Source organism: Balaenoptera borealis (assembly GCF_965194805.1).
Source record: "Balaenoptera borealis genome assembly, chromosome: 5".
Taxonomy (NCBI): domain Eukaryota; kingdom Metazoa; phylum Chordata; class Mammalia; order Artiodactyla; family Balaenopteridae; genus Balaenoptera; species Balaenoptera borealis.
The window spans coordinates 9,617,943-9,635,676 of NC_138862.1; the positions used below are offsets into that span (position 1 = coordinate 9,617,943).

Sequence of the window (17,734 nt, forward strand, 5' to 3'; positions counted from 1 at the left end):
GCCCAGATCTGCACCTCCCTCTTGCCTGCTGGCTGGAGCTGCGCCAGCAATGACTTGCTCTGTTCCTGTGGTCACGACGTCAGATTACTGCAGCTGCCACTCTCCGTGCAGCCTGACTAGCAAGAAGAGGCCACCGCCCCGAAGGAGGCTGGGACATCTTGGAAATGTGGAGAGATGAAAACCCCATGGGGCCAACTTCACCCAGTGGGAGGCGGCAGATAGGAAGGGGCTGGTCAATGAGTTCTTTTTCCTTTCTCCTTAGAAACTGTTCTGAGATGCAACAGTTCCTACAACCTTCCTGAAGACATCACGTGAGGCTGCACAATCAGCCAGGCTGTCACAAAGCTTTGGCCAACTCAGTACCCTGCCCTCGTGCATTTGGGCTCCCTCTCCCCTGCCTCGCTGCTCTATCCCTCCCCCACCCCCTTCTCTAGGATCACACCTTTGAATGAAGTACTAGCAAATAAACATATGCCCCAGGGTCTATTGTCTAGAGAACCTGGGCCAAGAGAGTGGGAACCTAGGTTGGCTCTAGAAAGCAGGCCCTCTGGTGGACTTTGGCAGTGGTGAGTGCGTGGTGACAACCCTCCACATATGGTAGCATCACGATTACTAAAGCCTTTATCTGAAGTTAAATACGATGAGGAGGAGGTGGGAGGTAAAGTGTGGGGATATCATTTCACTTTGGCACTCAATCCGTTTTGGGGCAATAAATATTAGGACGGTAATGTGGGGTAATCACTTCTGAAGGCTCTGGAAGCCTTGCAGAAAAATGATAGGTGCTATCTTGAGCCTCTCTTTGAAAGCCAGGGTATTCCTGTGGTAGCTGTAAAGGGGGTTCTCATCTCCTCAAGCTGCAAGGCAGAAGACTTTTAAAGCAGGATCTGATGATAAGATGTTAGAAACGTAAAGAGTAAATGTACAGCCTTAGTGGCTCCTCAATGTCAAAGGAAATTCCCTGATGAGGAAAAAAGTGGGACCCTTGGATGGTGACATTTGCCTGGTTGAGACTGAGAATATTGGATCCCAAATGGCCTGAAGCTTCCTGGCTGGCAGAAGCTGTCCCAATGACTTGAAGAGATCAGCTTCCCCTTCCCAGGGGATCACACCGTGACCTCCCAGAGGAGATGCTTCACAGCTGACCATTGTTTTTCTCACTGTCGGTCCCTATCATCCGTTGTTGTCTCCTGGGTAATAGCCAGAGTCAGGTCTGATCACAGCTCTCTGCTCCAAGGAAAACAATCTATGTGTCAGAGGACATACAGGAACCGTCAAATGTGCACCAGCAAAGATGTGTAGGAGTGGGTCTTGGGGGTGTTAGATTGTCATGGTCACCTGGAGCTGGTCTGTAGGGGTGGCTCCTTGACATTTAGGCAGGATGATGGCCTACAGTTGATAAAGTGAAGGTGCAGGAGTGTGAAGAAAGGGTAAGGCTCAAAGAGTTGGGAATATTAGAATGGATTTACTATGTAAAACCTAAGAACCCTCCACTTAACTCTGTTTCTTGAAAGAGACTGTAGGACACTTCCTCTGAAGGCAATACAAAGTCACAAATTAAGGGCTCACTGACATCTTTGAGAGGTTGGTGTCTGTCTTCTGTAGGCTGAGCTTAATGGTGATAAACATTGCCATAGACTCCTTGATGTCAGTGGGGGTAATGAGATTCCACAATTAAAAGACTAGGTGGCAGCTCTTAACCGCCAGAGGCAAAGGTACCCATGCTTATTATAACCGGAAGCACCACAGAGTAGCAGTTAGGGTGCCTTAACCTTCAGAGATGTGTGGCAATGACTAACAGACTGTGGTGTTTCTAGACAGGAGACAGATGGACAGCTGACTAGGGTGTTGTTAAAATTGTATAATAATAACAAAAACGAAAGCTGGAGAGCAGAATGTTATCATCAGTCCCTGCAGTGGAAAATTATGGCTTCTTGCTTGGTTTTCAAATGTAGGTCAGTTTACATGTCTAGAATCTGTAGATTCTAAGGGAGGCTGAGGTCCTCTTGAAGAAGAACATTACTATTTCTCACTAGTATACATGAAAATTTATTCCTCGAATCCTCCCCTTCAAGGGATCTGTAGATATTTCCCCAAGTAACTAGTGCTAGGGGATGGGGACTAGCCAGACTTTTTGAGAACTACTATATATAAGGTCTAAGCTGACAGTAGTACCAGGGTATCTGAAATGCCACATACTGGTCCCATAGTTAGATTAGCAGCTTTAGGAGGCCAGGTGACAAATTAAGTCTTCTCCAAAGTCCATTTTATAATGGCTCTTTGGGTGCACAAAACTACCCTGTGGTTATTTCTCAGATTCCCAAATAGGATAGATATATTTAATGGTTGGCAGAACTCCCAATAGGTTTTCTGACTTGTGGAGTGTGGGACATTATGGTAGGAAGGGCCAAATAAAACTATCTGAAACTGTTGTTCCCCCATTATTCAAGATAGGTAATCAGAAATAATATTGTATCCTAGGGAAGAATTACAGATATTCACCATCAAAGACATAAGGGATGCAAAGTGGTGGTTCCTGTAATATCTCCATTCAATTTACCCATTGCATCCCTGTAATGACCAGATGAATTATGGCAGGTGTTATTAGTCCACCTTAAACTTATTCAGGTGATAATCCGTTTTGAAGCTGCTGTACCAGATGTGTTGAATGTGTTGAATGTTGAAGATCAACACACATTCTCAAACTTGGTTATGGGACTACTGATCTAGCAGATGCTTTCTTCTCAATCCCCATCAACGGGGAGAATCTAGAGTGGTTGGCCTTCACATGGCAAGGGCAGCAGTATACATTCGCTGTCTACATGTCTGCTGGGACCTTGCTCATCCTGACATTCTACTGAACATCATTCTGCCCACCTATTAATGACATCATGCTACTTGGACTTACTGATCAAGGTGCTGCAAGTATCATAGATGCCCTAATACAGGGGTTCTCGATCAAGGGATTTTAACTCCCAGGGTACAGCTGAGAATGTCTGGAGACACTTTTGGTTGTTAAAAATGGGGGATTGTGAGTAACTAGTATTTAGTGGGTAGAGTCCAGGGATGTACATTCTACAATGCTTGAGACAACCCTCACCCTTCAACAAAGAATTGTCTGTCCCCGAATTTTAATAGTGCCATGTTGAGAAATACTGCCTTAGTAAGACACCTGTGTAGCAGAGGTGGGAGATTAACCCTATGAAAATTCAGGGATCTGTTGCACCAATGAAGCTTCTGGGGGTCCAGTAATCTGAGGCATGCCAGACATCTTTTTTTTTTTAAATTAAAGGATAAATGTCACATCTTAGCCACTCAGAAATATTTGCTGAATGAATAAATGAATGAAAAACATACAGGAAGAGTTCCTTGTGCAAAGAGAAATCTGTTTGGGTGAGATGGGTTCCCAGAGGAAGGCAGAAGTTGGCTGTAGCCAGAGGCCAGGCGAGGGGCTGGAGGTGAAGCTGAGAGAAGGCTGTGGTTCATACGGCTTACATGCTGTTTATTTAGACACCTGCCCCCAGAAGGTGGAGGACAAACAAGTGGCTTTCATGCAGGGAGAAACAAGACCTGGTTAATGTTCTAGAAGGATCACTTGACAGCTGGTTAGCGAGATTGTCCTAAAAGGCCCTGAGACCAGAGTCAGAAAAACTTGCCTGGTCCCTTTTGTAACAGTGCAGTTGGGAAGCTATGAACAGCTACAGTGGGACAGATGGAAAGAGAATAAAGGGAGAAACAGATTCCAGGAAGACTGGGGAAGAAGAATGACCAGGATTTGGTGACTGGATTGGGACTGTGGGTAGAAGGGGAAAGAGCGGAAGAAAACCCTCAGGTCTCTGTGTCTCTGGATGACTGGAGAATGCACGAATAGAATCCAGTTTAAGTGACAGATCGTGAGTTCTGTTTTCAATATTTGCAGCTTAAGGATGTGGGGCAAACAGGAGGAGGTATCCAGTTGGCAATGGGACAAGTGAGGAGAGTTTCAGCTGCAGATGGAGGTTTGGGAGTTGTTTGAAGCCACACAACTGAGGCTCAGAGAGGTTATCTAACCCGTGCTAACACAGTTGATAAATAATAGAGCGAAGATTCAAACCCAGACATTTCTGGCTCTGAGGCTTACCCCGCTATCTCCTAACTTACCTTTTTTCGAAGTTATAGATTTCTAAAATGAGACTTTAAAATGCATATAGATGGCAATCTAGCAAAATTACCAGTGTATTTACACTTTGACCCAGCTATCCTACTTCTGTAGGAGTTGACTGTACAGTTAGACCTGGACACTACAAAATGACACATGCACAGTGTTATTCATGGCACTCTTGTTTGAAAGAGCAAAAAAAAAAAGAAAAAAAGAAAGAGGAGGGGAAGGGTTAAATAAACAGACTACCACCCACCTGTACAGAAGAGTAAGAAGCTCTCGGTAAACTGACAGTGTGTATGGCATGCTCTCTTTTGTGTAAGAAAAAGTGAAACTAAGAACATGTATTTGCTTGTATCTGCGTGAAGATACAAGGATATAAGATACTAGTAGAAGTAGGGTGCCTTATAGGGGTGGTGAAGAATGGAATAGAAAGATACAGGGTAGGAACAAATCTTCTCAATGGATATCTTTTAGATTTGAAGCATGTAAATGTATTACCTATTCAAAACGATTAAAACATTGAAAATGTGGTATATTTACCCATTAGCGTTTATCTACACTGGAAATTTATTTCTGCCCCTGGAAAGATGTATTTGGTTTATGCATTTATAATATTTTTGTACTTATCCATCCATCCATCCAACACAATTATTCACCTCTGTGCCAGGTGCTGGGCTAGCCACAAGGGAAATAATTGAGAAAACAGACATGGTTCCTGGCCTCACTCTAGATATAAAGACAGAGATTAGTCAAATCATCCCATAAATACACCAAAATGGCAACCATGCTACAAAAAGTGTGAAAAGGACCTCAGTTATTCTGTGACGGGGTAGTTAAGGATGTGGCAGGGAAGGCTTTCTTGAGGAAAATCCTTCTGAACTCCATGAAATGCAGGAGGGAAGAGGTGAGGAGATGGGGGCAGAGGGAACAGTATTTGCAAAGGCTCTGAGGCAACGAAGAGCACAGTATTTGAAGAACCGGAAGAAGGTGGCGTTGCTGCCATGTAGGGACTGAGCAGATGGGGTGGATGTATTAGCAAGGGGGGCTACACACATGAAGATCTTGTCGGGCATGTTGAGGATGAGGGTCTTTGTAGTTAAAGCAGAATTGGAAGCCACCGGAGAGGTTGAGACTACAGTAGAACAATATGAGCCATTTATGTCTTGGGAAGATCACTGGCTGTTCTTTGGAGAAGGATGGGAGGTGTGGAGAAAGAGTCGAATCAAGGGGACCAGTTGGATGGCTGTCTCTGGAGAGTAGGAAAAAAGTGACCTTCGTTTAGACCACGGTGGAGGTTATGGTTACAAGAAGCAGATGGAGTCAAGAGAAAGTGAAACCGAGAGGTCTTGATGATGGGTTGTATAAGGCTGGAGAAGAGAAGTTTTCCAACATGGATAGGTTTCCAGAATAGACAGGGCTGCCATTTCCTGAAAGAAAACATGAGGGCAGGCTGTTTGTTGGGGGTCAGGATGGATTTGAGGATGTTTGAATGTCCTAGTAGAAGACACATCACCTGGAAAGGCAACACACAGATCATGTCACGATTCCATTTTTAGAATACACAGTGTAACCACACACTTGGTTAACAATATCAGTAAAATGTGGCTCACACCCAAGTCTCACATTTTTATTCTTCTATACCCCATGTTAGTTTTTTTTTTTCTGTTAAGATTTTTCAACTTCATTGAAGCATAACTTATATCAATAAAATGTACATGTATTAAGTTTACACTTAGTTGATTTTTCTTTAATCTATACCTTCATATAACTGTCATTCCCCTTTTTATTCAGTCGTCTGCTTGCTCCCTGGCAATCACCCCATGTTAGTTCTTGACAAAGTATTTCTCTACTCATCTCTTCCCCAAAATGCATGCCATGTTATTTTAGGGGCATTGGATCCTTTAGAGAAAAGATCTTGAAGAAGACCATCGTTTCCCCATGATAGGCCCCTTGCACTCAGCTTTCTCAGGTGGCATTTTGGACATTATCAACAACAAAGTTTCCTCTTTTTCTGGTTCCCCCCTGTGAAGGCTTAGCTGTTAATCTTCCTTCGTGTTTCATATTTCATTTGTGTTTTTAAAAGGATGCCCTTTTGTTGTTGTTCTCGTCACTGGTTCTGTATTTACAGGGAGCTTTCTTCTTTATTTTCTTTCAGCCTTCAGCAGAATAATTTTGCTAACTTGAGGCCCCCTTGGGGAACACAGCCATGATACTTCCGGCCCTGCTGTGTGGCAACATTGCTGCTAATACTTTCACAGGCCCTGGGTCTGGTAGTGCTCAGGGTTTTGTCTTCTCAACTTTCTAAGTGTAACACTGATGCTATTTCTGTATCCATGGGAGGAACTGTGGGATCATTGGAACTTTCCCAAGGGGAACACTTTTCTGTATAAAAAGAAGAGGATGAGAGATTCCTTTATGTTTCAAAAACTGGTATAAAATTAACTGGTTAAAAAAATGCTGTTTGTTCCTACGTAACTTATCTGGCTCTGGAACCACATTCAGCAAAGGGCACCGTGACCTCTGTGGGGACATGGAACAATCTGACACCTGATCCAAATTTTCTGGCCTGAAGGCAACTTCAGTGACTGACTTCCGACAGATCTATAAGGACAGCTGGTTTTGAAAATGTTTGCTTCTGGCAGTGCAAGTCCTGTTTTTCAACTGATGAATCCTTTCAATGTCTCTGAACTGGATGACTAAACTCTCCTTGTGTCTGAAGAGATGTATAGATACAGGAAGACAGCAGTGGTTCATCAAGGGAGAGATGTCGAGAGAATGAAGAAAGTAACTGTAACCTGGGCTCAGGAAGAGTCTCAACCTGCGGGTCTGCAGGTGTATTTTGTGGGCACCCTGAGGGCCGTGAGAATGACCTCGTACCTCCAGTGGTTCTCAGAAGCCCCAGCTTCTGAGCTTTGGCATCCATCACTGGTTGGTACTGAGGCCATGCCTTCCAAGGCTGAGTGAGGCAGGAAACTGAGGCAGGTCCATTTCTGGGAGAGATGGGACGCCTCTGACGGTGGCTTCAGGCCTCCCCCAGTGGCCTTGGCGAACTTTCTGTGGAGCTCCAGGCAGCCCAGGAGACATCCATGCAAATTCCCTTCCTTCCCTCTCTCCTTCCCTCACGTCACACCTGCATCACGGTCCGTCACCTCTTGGAGACTGGCTCCTTTCCCATGTTCTTTCATAGGTATTTCCCTTAATAAATTACTCGTACATTTAATCCTCTCTTGGTTTTTGCTTTTCAGAAGACCCAGACTAACACAGGCCCCCTTCAAAACAAAACAAAATGAAATGAAACACCTCTTTATAAGGGACACGTGTAGTTCTTACTGTCCCATCTCCTCTGTTATCTTGTATCTAATCTGAGTCACACATTTGTGTTATGTGTGGCCCCTACAGGTGTTTGATTTTACTGCTCAGGTCTTGCATCTTCTTTGACAGCATCCTGGAAATAGAGACATAGGGAAGGGCTGGCTATTAGAAAAATATTACTCATTTGGGAATATGAGGTTAAAACTATTTTATTTCTTGCAAGTTACCAAATTTGGGTGTCATGATCATTTAATTTATGAATGACCCATCTAACTTTTATTTTTTAGCAGCTCGTTTAAATTTTTTCTTATTTTAATTTAACCTGTGAGTTCATAGAGTTTTCTCAAAATTAGGAAGTTGTGAAAATAAAGATGCGCGTTGCCTTTTATTAATTTGCGTCATTGTCTAATGGCCGAATTCTCTCCAGTATTTGAGACGCCTTGGGTAATGTCACTAATCTCTACTCTCCCCAGGAAGAGGTGGATTAAACCATTTTCTTTCCGTACATGGTGTAGTTGTAGTAGATATAGTCATATGATTTCAATAAATAACTTTTTGAAAAGTTCTCAGACAACAAAAAGAGTTTCCAAGCTACTGTTGTTAACATTTTCAGTAATTATTTTTATAACAGAATTTTCTTTATTTTTTTCTTTCTCTCCAAAATCAACTCATTGCCTCAAATGCTATCCTTAATTTCTACTTTAATTGAATCTAAGCTTGGTGATGGAGGTGATTGCCAGCCAAAAAGATGACCCCATTGCTTTCAAGCTGGGAGAACAGACCATATAGGACAGAATGGATTTCCTCTACCTTAGAAAGTTTTTGTTGCTCTCCAGAAATAACATGGATACAACCAGGACCGACTACATAATTTTGGGGGCCCAGTGCAAAGTGAAAATGGGGCTGCTTGTTGAAAAGTAGGGAAAAGTGCCGTTAAAGGTACTAAACTATGAAGGTTTTTCCTTTATTTCATGACTCTCCTCTGCTCATACGCATCTTCCATTGTCCCACTGAATTTCACTTATAAAAGACAAATTGGAAGGTAAAATTATTAAGAATTTCAAGGTATGGACAGCAGAGCATTAAACCAAACACAGGGTCCCTTCCGAGTGCGGAGACTTGTGGGATGATGCAGGCTGCATTCCCGTGAAGTCGGTCCTGGATACAACTCACCAGTGAGTTGACAAGCAAGCTGGAAACCAGAGGGAACGTCTCCCCTCTTCCCTCTAGTCTCTCAGGTGGAGGTGTGCACAGGGATCAGGGCTCCAAGGTGGAATGGAAGGCACAAGGCTTAGTATCCAGTGTGCCAGGGCATGAGCAATGTTTCTCCTCCTATTTCGTCCTCGGCTCCCTGGGCAATGGCTTCACCATACTGTCTACCTTAGTGGAGAGAAGGTGGTTACTTGTTCGTGGCAGGCGATTTTATTTTATTTAATTTTTATTTTGGGGGGGGAGCAAATAATTTTTATTTTTAGTTTTTTACAAATACACCAAAGAATCATGCAATGCTGCAAGCATTGGATGCAATCCTGGGCCAGAAGTCTGCACATTCTTCTGCAGCTGGTCCTGTGAAAGGCGGAATCTTTTGTCTCGCCTTATTGTTTTCTACAACTCCTGCATTATCTTCAAAATAAAGAAACATACCACCTTTTCTCCGGTAGGACTTTCGTTGTCTAATTACCACTTCTTTCTGAGCTCTGGTTTGCCTTTCTTGACTGTGGCCATCACCATGTCACCCACACCAGCAGCAGGAAGTCTATTCAGTTGTCCCTTGATCCCCTTCACGGAGATGATATGCAGATTTTTGGCTCCTGTGTTGTCAGCACAAATGATCACGGCTCCAACCAGAACACCCAAGGAAATCCGGAATTTCACACCAGAGGACCCACCATGTCCTTGCTTTGACATCTTGAATGCTGGAAAGCGACAAAAAGCTGGGTGATTTTATTTTGACTTTCCATTTTAAACATTTTATATCATTATATTTACGGAGTGTCTGCTCCATGATGATTTCTGTTTAGGGGTTGTTATCTCCTGGTCCTCATGGAGCATCCCTTCTCTTGAGGGGAGACATGCAATAAGCAGAATAAAGGACTAGACAAAATGTAAAGAATCTCAGATATAGAAGTGCTATAAAGGAAAGTTGAGTGGAGAAAGCAGGTGGGCATGGTAGGGCAGAGGCTTTACAATTGTCAACAGGTGGTTAGGGAAGGCCTTGCCTAAAAGGTGGCATTTGGATGAAGACCTGCAGAAGAGAAAGGAAGCAGCTGAGCTGCCCTCTGGGGAAGATTGTCTGGGAGGGCCACGTCATGGCAAGGAGTCTGTGGTGGGAGCAGAAAACTTTGTTATTCATCGACCTTGCATGAGCTTTTGGTGTAAGTTTAGCTTGCGTAGATCTACATGAAAGCATTCTTTCCTTCCTTTTTTTTTTTTTTTTTTTTGGGTAGAAAAATAGTACTTCTCTGTCAATTCAGTTAAAAATGACTGAGTTTCTACGCTTTGATTGGATGTGGCCGCATCTCCTCGGAAAGTAGCACAGCTGGGTTCTGGTGTGGAGTCACTTCTCTAGACTTCTCTTCTTAAAAGAACCTCTTATTAATGGCTGAATTCAAAGTAAACTTTAGAAATCCAATCAATTTCTCATTTCTTACATTTTGTTTGGTAAAAGATTTTATGTCAGTGATTGCAGAATGAAGGTGCCAATAGGAAAATAATCAGTTTATAAATGGGAAGGCAATCAGGCATCCCCCTTTCCATCGTCCTCTCCAAGGTCAGGGCATGACTGAAATGCAAAGAAAATGCACTTGTACAGTACGTAAATGATAGTCTTCTGTGGAGGGTCATTAACCTCAAGACTCCCTCCCGGAGGGCAGTGTTGAAGGAAATGGCTTTGTGAGTTTCAGAAGAACGTGACATGATTGTACCTGGGAATAGAAGAATGGTGTCTGCAGTTCCATTAATTGGGATAACAATTATGAAAGCTTGGGAAGAATCAAGTTTCAGAGCCCACACTAATCCCCAGGAAGACTTTTCCCCTGGTGGATATAATATTGCTGTTTTTCAGGTGCATTCCTAAGATGTATTACATTTCTCAGACTCACTTTGTATAGGCTGCTGTCAGCGGCAGGATTTGGGGGTTGCCAGAAGATTCTTTGGTTTCATCCAGGCAACTCTCTGCTTTCCTGAAGTGTCAGTGAACTTGGTGGAAGCAAGGGTCAAAGCAGAGTTGACTTTTGTCTGGAAGCGTGAGTTCCGTGTCCTGGTTTCGATTAAACACAAGGCAGGAATGCAAAGGCTGTCTTCCTGAAACTGCTCATGTTTACACGTTGCTAATGTACTTCTTCATGATGTTGACCCAGATGTAGCCATATCTCACCTGGTGACAGGGTATGCTTCCTTGATTGGCTGCTTTGGGATAATGAGCTTCTGTTGATCATGGACTATGTTTTCCTGGGAAATGGAATATGAAAATAATTGACAAATTTCCCATAAGCCGAGCTGAATTCCAAGGACATGTAGGTAATCCTACCTGATTCACTTTCAGAGCTTTACTTTGAATTTCTGTTGGTGTCAACAAAGCTGTCATAAAGAACAGCATACTTCACCTTCAAAAAAGAAAACTTCCATTAAAAAAGCAGACAGCTTTAAAAAAGTTGTCACTTAAGGCTCTTGTCTGATCGTTACCTGAGAATGAAAAACTCTTCAATGTAGCAAAAATATCTACTATAAACTAGTCGTTGGTTTACATGACATATTCCAAAATCCTTGTAGGAAACTTAGCATTTGGAGTGTCAGTGTGATAGAATATTGTAAATAACCAAAATAAACACAGTAACCTCAACCAAGGATGTTTCTTTATTCACGATGGGGTTGACTTTTGAAGCCTTTAAATAAGTAAGAATTGGCATGTGTTAGAAGCTGCAGTTTTTTTTCTTTCTTTTTTTTTTTAGAAGCTGCAGTTTTTGCAAGCTGAGTATGTCATTTCCCCCCCTTTTCTCTACGCCTTTACAGGAAATACTAAGCCATGAAGATCATTGATATTTCCTGAAGTTATATTGCTATTTCCTGTCTGAAGAGCTGTGAGTGTATGTCTCTAGAACACTGCTCCTAAAAGTAAGCACTTAATGATTCCACTGCTTATCTTTTTCAGAATATTTCACTCTTTCTTTTTTCTTTTTTAAACTTTTTATTTTATATTGGAGTATAGTTGATTAACAATGTTATAATTAACAATGTGATAATTTCAGGTGTACAGCCAAGTGATTCAGTTATACATTTACATGTATCTATTCTTTTTCAAATTCTTTTCCCATTTAGGTTGTCACATAATACTGAGCAGAGTTCCCTGTGTTATACAGTAGGGACTTATTGGTTATCCATTTAAAATATAGCAGTGTGTACATGTCAATCCCAAACTCCCTAAATATCCCTCCTCCCCCCCCCTTCCCCCGCCCCCGGTAACCATAAATTCGTTCTCTAAGTCTGTGAGTCTTTCACTATTTCTTTTCTATTAGGCAGAGACTGAGGGGAAGGTTAGGTCTGAAATGAAATTCAAAACGTACACAGCCCTCTCCCTGGCCCCTTCATACTGGTAAGCCATTTTCTTGCCTCCAGAAACCACTGTCACTTTTTTTTTTTTTTTTAAACTTTGGGTTTATTTATTTATTTATTTATTTATTTATTTATTTATTTATTTATGGCTGTGTTGGGTCTTCATTTCTGTGCGAGGGCTTTCTCTAGTTGCGGCAAGTGGGGGCCACTCTTCATCACGGTGCGCGGGCCTCTCATTATCGCGGCCTCTCTTGTTGCGGAGCACAGGCTCCAGATGCGCAGGCTCAGTAATTGTGGCTCACGGGCCTAGTTGCTCCGCGGCATGTGGGATCTTCCCAGACCAGGGCTCGAACCCGTGTCCCCTGCATTGGCAGGCAGATTCTCAACCACTGCCCCACCAGGGAAGCCCCCACTGTCACTTTTGACAATCTCTCATCTATGTCTGGTGACACAGGTGACTGGGAGGAGACTGGACAGGATCATGCTGGAACTCCTTGCCTCTGCATTTCCACTTGGTTGGCCAGAATTGATGGGGGACTGGGAAGACACAGCATTTAGGCTGATTTTTGGCACAGAAAATGAAGGGAAGCCAGGCAGGACACTCAGTATAGCCCATGTACCTCACACATAAAGAAGAACGTAAATTTAAGTTAAATTAACTTCAGAAAGCATAATCCAGGATGGCTTCAGTTAGAGCCACTAAGCTCCTTGCTGCTACCTCTGTCTCTCAGGTCCCACAAACCTGCCCTTACCTCCATCCTTTCACATCAGGTCCTTCTTCCCTGTTTCAGTGTCTGTGGTCTGGTAATGACCACGTGCTCCATGAGGGAATTTCTACAGTTGCCAGAAGCTCAGAGATAAAAGCATCCAGAAGATTTTTATCTTTCAGCAGAAATGTTTTTCTGAGGACACACACATAGTGTCACCGTGACATTTAAGATCTTAGTTTATCATCCTTTTCCTCTCATGGAGAATAGTTCTAATCACTGGAAAACTACCAGCTTCTCCAAGAAGCCAGATCTGTTGGAAATCATGCAGAAATACCCACAGCAATAACAAAACCAGCAACACACAATAGGTTAAGTAGTCTCTGTGTACTACTATAGATAAAATAGATAAACAACAAGAACCTACTGCATAGCACAGAGAGCTATATTCAATGTCCTGTAATAACCTGTCATGGATAAGAATCTGAAAAAGTATATGTATGTATATAACTGAATCACTTTGCTGTCCACCTGAAACATTGTAAATCAACTATACTTCAGTTAAAAAAAAGGCTCTGTGTAGATCGTTTCTACTGACTTTTTAGATAGTAGCTAAGGGAGAGCTTCGAAAATATGATTTCAGCTGGCATATGGCATCACCTGCTCCAGGAGGCGAGGTTGCATGTCAGATTCCACTTCAGGAGGTATGTGCTTCTTACACATGGCTTCCTGGCTGCTTGTGTTTGGACAGTGGGCATTGCTCACTGAGATGGTTCATTAGGGCTCAGGATGGTCTTCAAGGTTCTTCACTACCTCTTCTGCCATCTTGACTGGCCCCACTCCTTATCTTCCAGAAGACTGACTCAAAGGGCCAAACCACTGGTCAGCACAAAACTGGGTGGAAAGACCTGGACGGACTACTGGCTCCCCGAGGAGCTCGGGCCCTCTCTGCCTCTATGTCCTCACTTGGCCAGGCACAAGGGAAGGTCATCTGTGGAATGGCCGGTGGGCGGTCTCTCTAGGGGCCTCCCTAGATGGCTCACCTTAGGAAAATTACCTTAATTTCCCAGGCTTCAATTGGGCTCCACGTCTGCAGGCTCAGGAATAGAATTGGGCTGACACATTAAGAGGTGGGCTCTTCTCTCTCTAGCACAGATACACAATTATTTCACTCAAGTGAAATTATACACTTGAGTCAATTATGAGACTCAAGTGTATAACCAGAATTCCAATCCATTGATTTTCCACAAGAAACATAACTGCAGAGAGGCTGAAGTCTCAAGAACTCCAGAGAGGTCATGCTACCTGGGAATGAAACCACAATTAGAAAGCAGTGTGGTCAGCCAGGATTCAGAACTGGGGTGTCAGTGATAAGGTTTCAATCAGAGTGAGGCATGCTGTCTGTAGTAGGTTGGATGGTGGTCCCCCAAAAGGTACATTCCTCTGGAACCAGTGAATGTGACCTTATTTGGAAAAAGGGTCTTTGCAGATGTACTTAAATTGAGTGTCTCAAGATAAAATCATCTTGGATTCGGGTGGGCCCTAAATCCAACCATCTTATTTCCCCCAAGTTCTTGGGGATAGTGATGATAGTGAAAGACACACTTCTGTGGAAAAAATATTCTGCAAGGGCAGAAGATATCAAAGTGTATTTTTTGTTTCCATGAGCATTTTCCTGTGAGATCTTGCCAGCTCTGACTGGTTCCATGACTTGTTTATTTTCCTAGGGCTTTAGTAGTAAAATCAACGTGATTTTCATCCTGGTGTACCGAGTCCACTTCTTCATTAGTTACGGGAACTGGATGAAAGAAAAAGCTCAGATGCAGGTTATCTGAGGTTGAGTGTAACTTTCTCTCCAAGGTCAAGACCACTCTCCTGTCTCTTCCAAAGAAGATACTGACTCAAATGTCTTTCCTTATTAAAAGCTGAGTGTTTCTAAGAAACACATTTCATGGAGGATGGAATGCTTGTGCTGGCCCTTGGAGGATGAGTAGGAGTTTCTCTCCTGGCGATGAGGTGGGGTGAAGGTGGTCCAGGTGGGGAGAACGCACATGCAGAGGCTTTGATGGGGCTGAAACACTGGCCCCAGTAGGAGGGAAGCAGCCAGGAAGACACACTGAGTAGTTCCAACTGTTCTTGGTTGGTGACATACAGCCATTGGGCAGGATTAGATTGGGGAATATCATGATCGGATTTGCATTTCTGAAAAAGCCCTTTGGTGCCATAACAGAGAATGGGTGGGAATGGGACGAGGCTGGAGAAGGCAAGGAGAAAGCTAGCAGCCTATGGAACTAAGTAGTATCAAAGTGGAAACTGGTGTTAAGTTGCAAGGTTTTAGAACATTCTACATCTCAACTTATATTTCTTTTCCCATCTGTCTTTCAAAGATGTTGTAAAGCACAAATGAGATAAAAGTAGCAAGGGGTGTGCAAAAGCAACACGCTGTTTAGGAGCAGCTCACTAAGAACGACATGCTATTAGCCTGAATAGACTAGAATCACTCACCTCAGTGAGGCAGCATGGAGTAGGAGCGGGGGAGATGGATAATGATGGGAAAGGCAGTGCTCCATGGGCTCTATCGTGCAGGGCTTGACTTTTCAGTCTTTGCAGAAATCCATAATCCAGATGTCTCTTTGTTGAAGCCAAAACAAGCATTATACACAATTAAACCAATGGGACTTAGCAGGTATTTCTGGAAGGGGAATTAAGCCTCTATAACATGTAGTAAAACCCAAAATAGTCAGAGAACATGGTCAACAAGTGAGTAAGAAGTGGCCAGACTCTTCCTAGGGTTTAGGGCCACAGTTAGTTGTCACGGCATCTATGCTTCTAGCGCTGTGCTGGGCACATAGTAGGTGCCCATTAAATTAAAAAGAAATACACACACACACACACACACACACACACACACACATATAACACACATATAGGGAGCCCACAAAGCACATCAAGGGTCTCTTCATCATCTGGCAGTGTACAGTTTTCTTTTCTCTCTAATACCATGCAGCTGAAATGATTCAAGCTGAATCAAACCAATCAAGCATTTGCCTTTACAAATACAAGGAACTTCTAGCCCCTATTCTCTCTGGTTTGTGCCTGCTTCCATCTTTCTTTTTCTTGGTCATTTGCAAACACAAGCTGAACTCTGAGCTTGGGACCCTTTTGCCCTTTTCTTCATTTTTTGTTAGCTGAGTTTGGGAGGTAGACTGCTGAATAAATAGAAATTCATTCTGGGTCTCAGGGCTCTTTACAAAGGTAATTCTGACCTCCAGCCACACACAGAATATCGGTAATTTGACCTCAGTTTGATTTTCACATAAGCTGTCATTTTATACACCTAAAAAAAGCAAGGGAGGACACAGATAAAGAGGATATATTTCTCGTGGCAAATGGAAACAGAATCAGTTACCAAAAACTAAACTTGCTCAAGTGATAACAACCTATATATTTTCTTTAATTGTTATTTACAGGTGTGCATAGTGTGCTTCTATGGGGTCCAATACACAACTCATAATGACTTTTGTGTTTGGCTATAAAATTTTACGTAATGGGCTAATATTGCTTACATACAAAAAGTAATCAGGTATTCATATACTTTATAAAGTATGTGTATTATTATTATTATTATTTTTTAAAGCAAGCATCTGTCTTTTTTTTAAAAAAAATTATTTATTTATTTATTTTTATTTTTGGCTGTGTTGGGTCTTCGTTTCTGTGCGAGGGCTTTCTCTAGCTGTGGCGAGCGGGGGCCACTCTTCGTCGCGGTGCACGGGCCTCTCACTGTCGCGGCCTCTCTTGTTGCGGAGCACAGGCTCCAGACGCGCAGGCTCAGTAGTTGTGGCCCCCAAGTATGTGTATTATTAATAAACAGAATAAAATATAACATTTTTCTCTGACTAAAAAGTAATCCAGAAGGGCTTCCCTGGTGACACAGTGGTTAAGAATCCACCTGCCAATGCAGGGGACACGGGTTCGAGCCCTGGTCCCGGAAGATCCCACATACCGCAGAGCAACTAAGCCCGTGAGCCACAACTACTGAGCCTGCGTGCCACAACTACTGAAGCCCACGCACCTAAAGCCCGTGCTCCACAACAAAACAAGCCACCACAATGAGAAGCCCGTGCACCGCAGGGAAGAGTAACCCCCGCTCTCTGCAACTAGAGTAAGCCTGTGCGCAGCAATGAAGACCCAACACAACCAAAAATAAGTAAATAAATAAAAAAAAAAGGGTAAAAAAAAAAAGTAATCCAAACTTATTTTAGTAAATCTGGAAAATACGCAAAGGTGCAGAAAGCACCTGGTATCTATCACTCAGCTATAATTACCATTATTTGAAGCATTTCCTTTTTTCTATTTTCTATACATGTATATAATCATTGTGTGATTATATATATATATATATATATATATATATATTACAAATATATAATTCTGAATTCTGCTTTATTCCCTTTAACATTGATGTACAAATAATTCCTCCATGTTACTGAATATTGACTACACTAGGAATGGTTAAGGCTTTATTTGGTTAATTTTAGGTTATTTGATCCTTGACATGGCTAGATATTTTGTATTTCCAAGAAAATATTGCAAAAGGATCCTTTTCCCCTTTGTTTATTAAAAATAAAGGTATCTATATTTCATCTACAGGGCAAGAGATGTTTGAAGGGAATTAGGACCTATATATTTTATATTAGGAAAAATGCAGTCAGATATCTGGCACTGCCTATTCTGTTTCTTATTTATATTCTGTACATTGTATTTTTCTGGTAGACCAAAATCACAGAAGTAATTAAATTTCAGTAAGAGAAGTGATTTCTCCAAATCTGGAGGGTTCAGCTCAAGATGACGTTGAATATAAATGCAATATTTTACAGAGATCAAACCATCCCTGCTACACTTGTGCCTCCGTTCCACAGCACTGGCCCCGGAATTGTAATCACTGAGGGTGCGGAGGGGTTAGGATTTTAAAGGGTAGAGTGACGTGTTCATCAGACAAGTGATCAGAGGCAACACAGAGGCGTTG

The 17,734-nt window shown here is 42.6% G+C and overlaps 1 protein-coding gene and 1 pseudogene across 47 annotated transcripts in view; one reads left to right on the plus strand and one right to left on the minus strand.

Moving 5' to 3' along the window:
- Window positions 1–17,734, plus strand: part of SETD4 (SET domain containing 4) — a 472,148-nt gene that overhangs the window by 98,019 nt on the left and 356,395 nt on the right. For 4 of the 46 annotated variants that reach the window (XR_014245492.1, XR_014245493.1, XR_014245494.1 and 1 more), the window contains one exon: window positions 11,462–11,563. The exons of the other annotated variants lie outside the window; for them this stretch is intronic. The gene's annotated coding sequence lies outside the window, so the exon portion shown is untranslated. The remainder of the gene's footprint in view (window positions 1–11,461; window positions 11,564–17,734) is intronic. 46 annotated transcript variants of the gene reach the window in all.
- LOC309630189 (large ribosomal subunit protein uL14 pseudogene) lies at window positions 8,934–10,550 on the minus strand (annotated as a pseudogene). The gene has a single exon. The product of its transcript is annotated as a large ribosomal subunit protein uL14 pseudogene (transcript).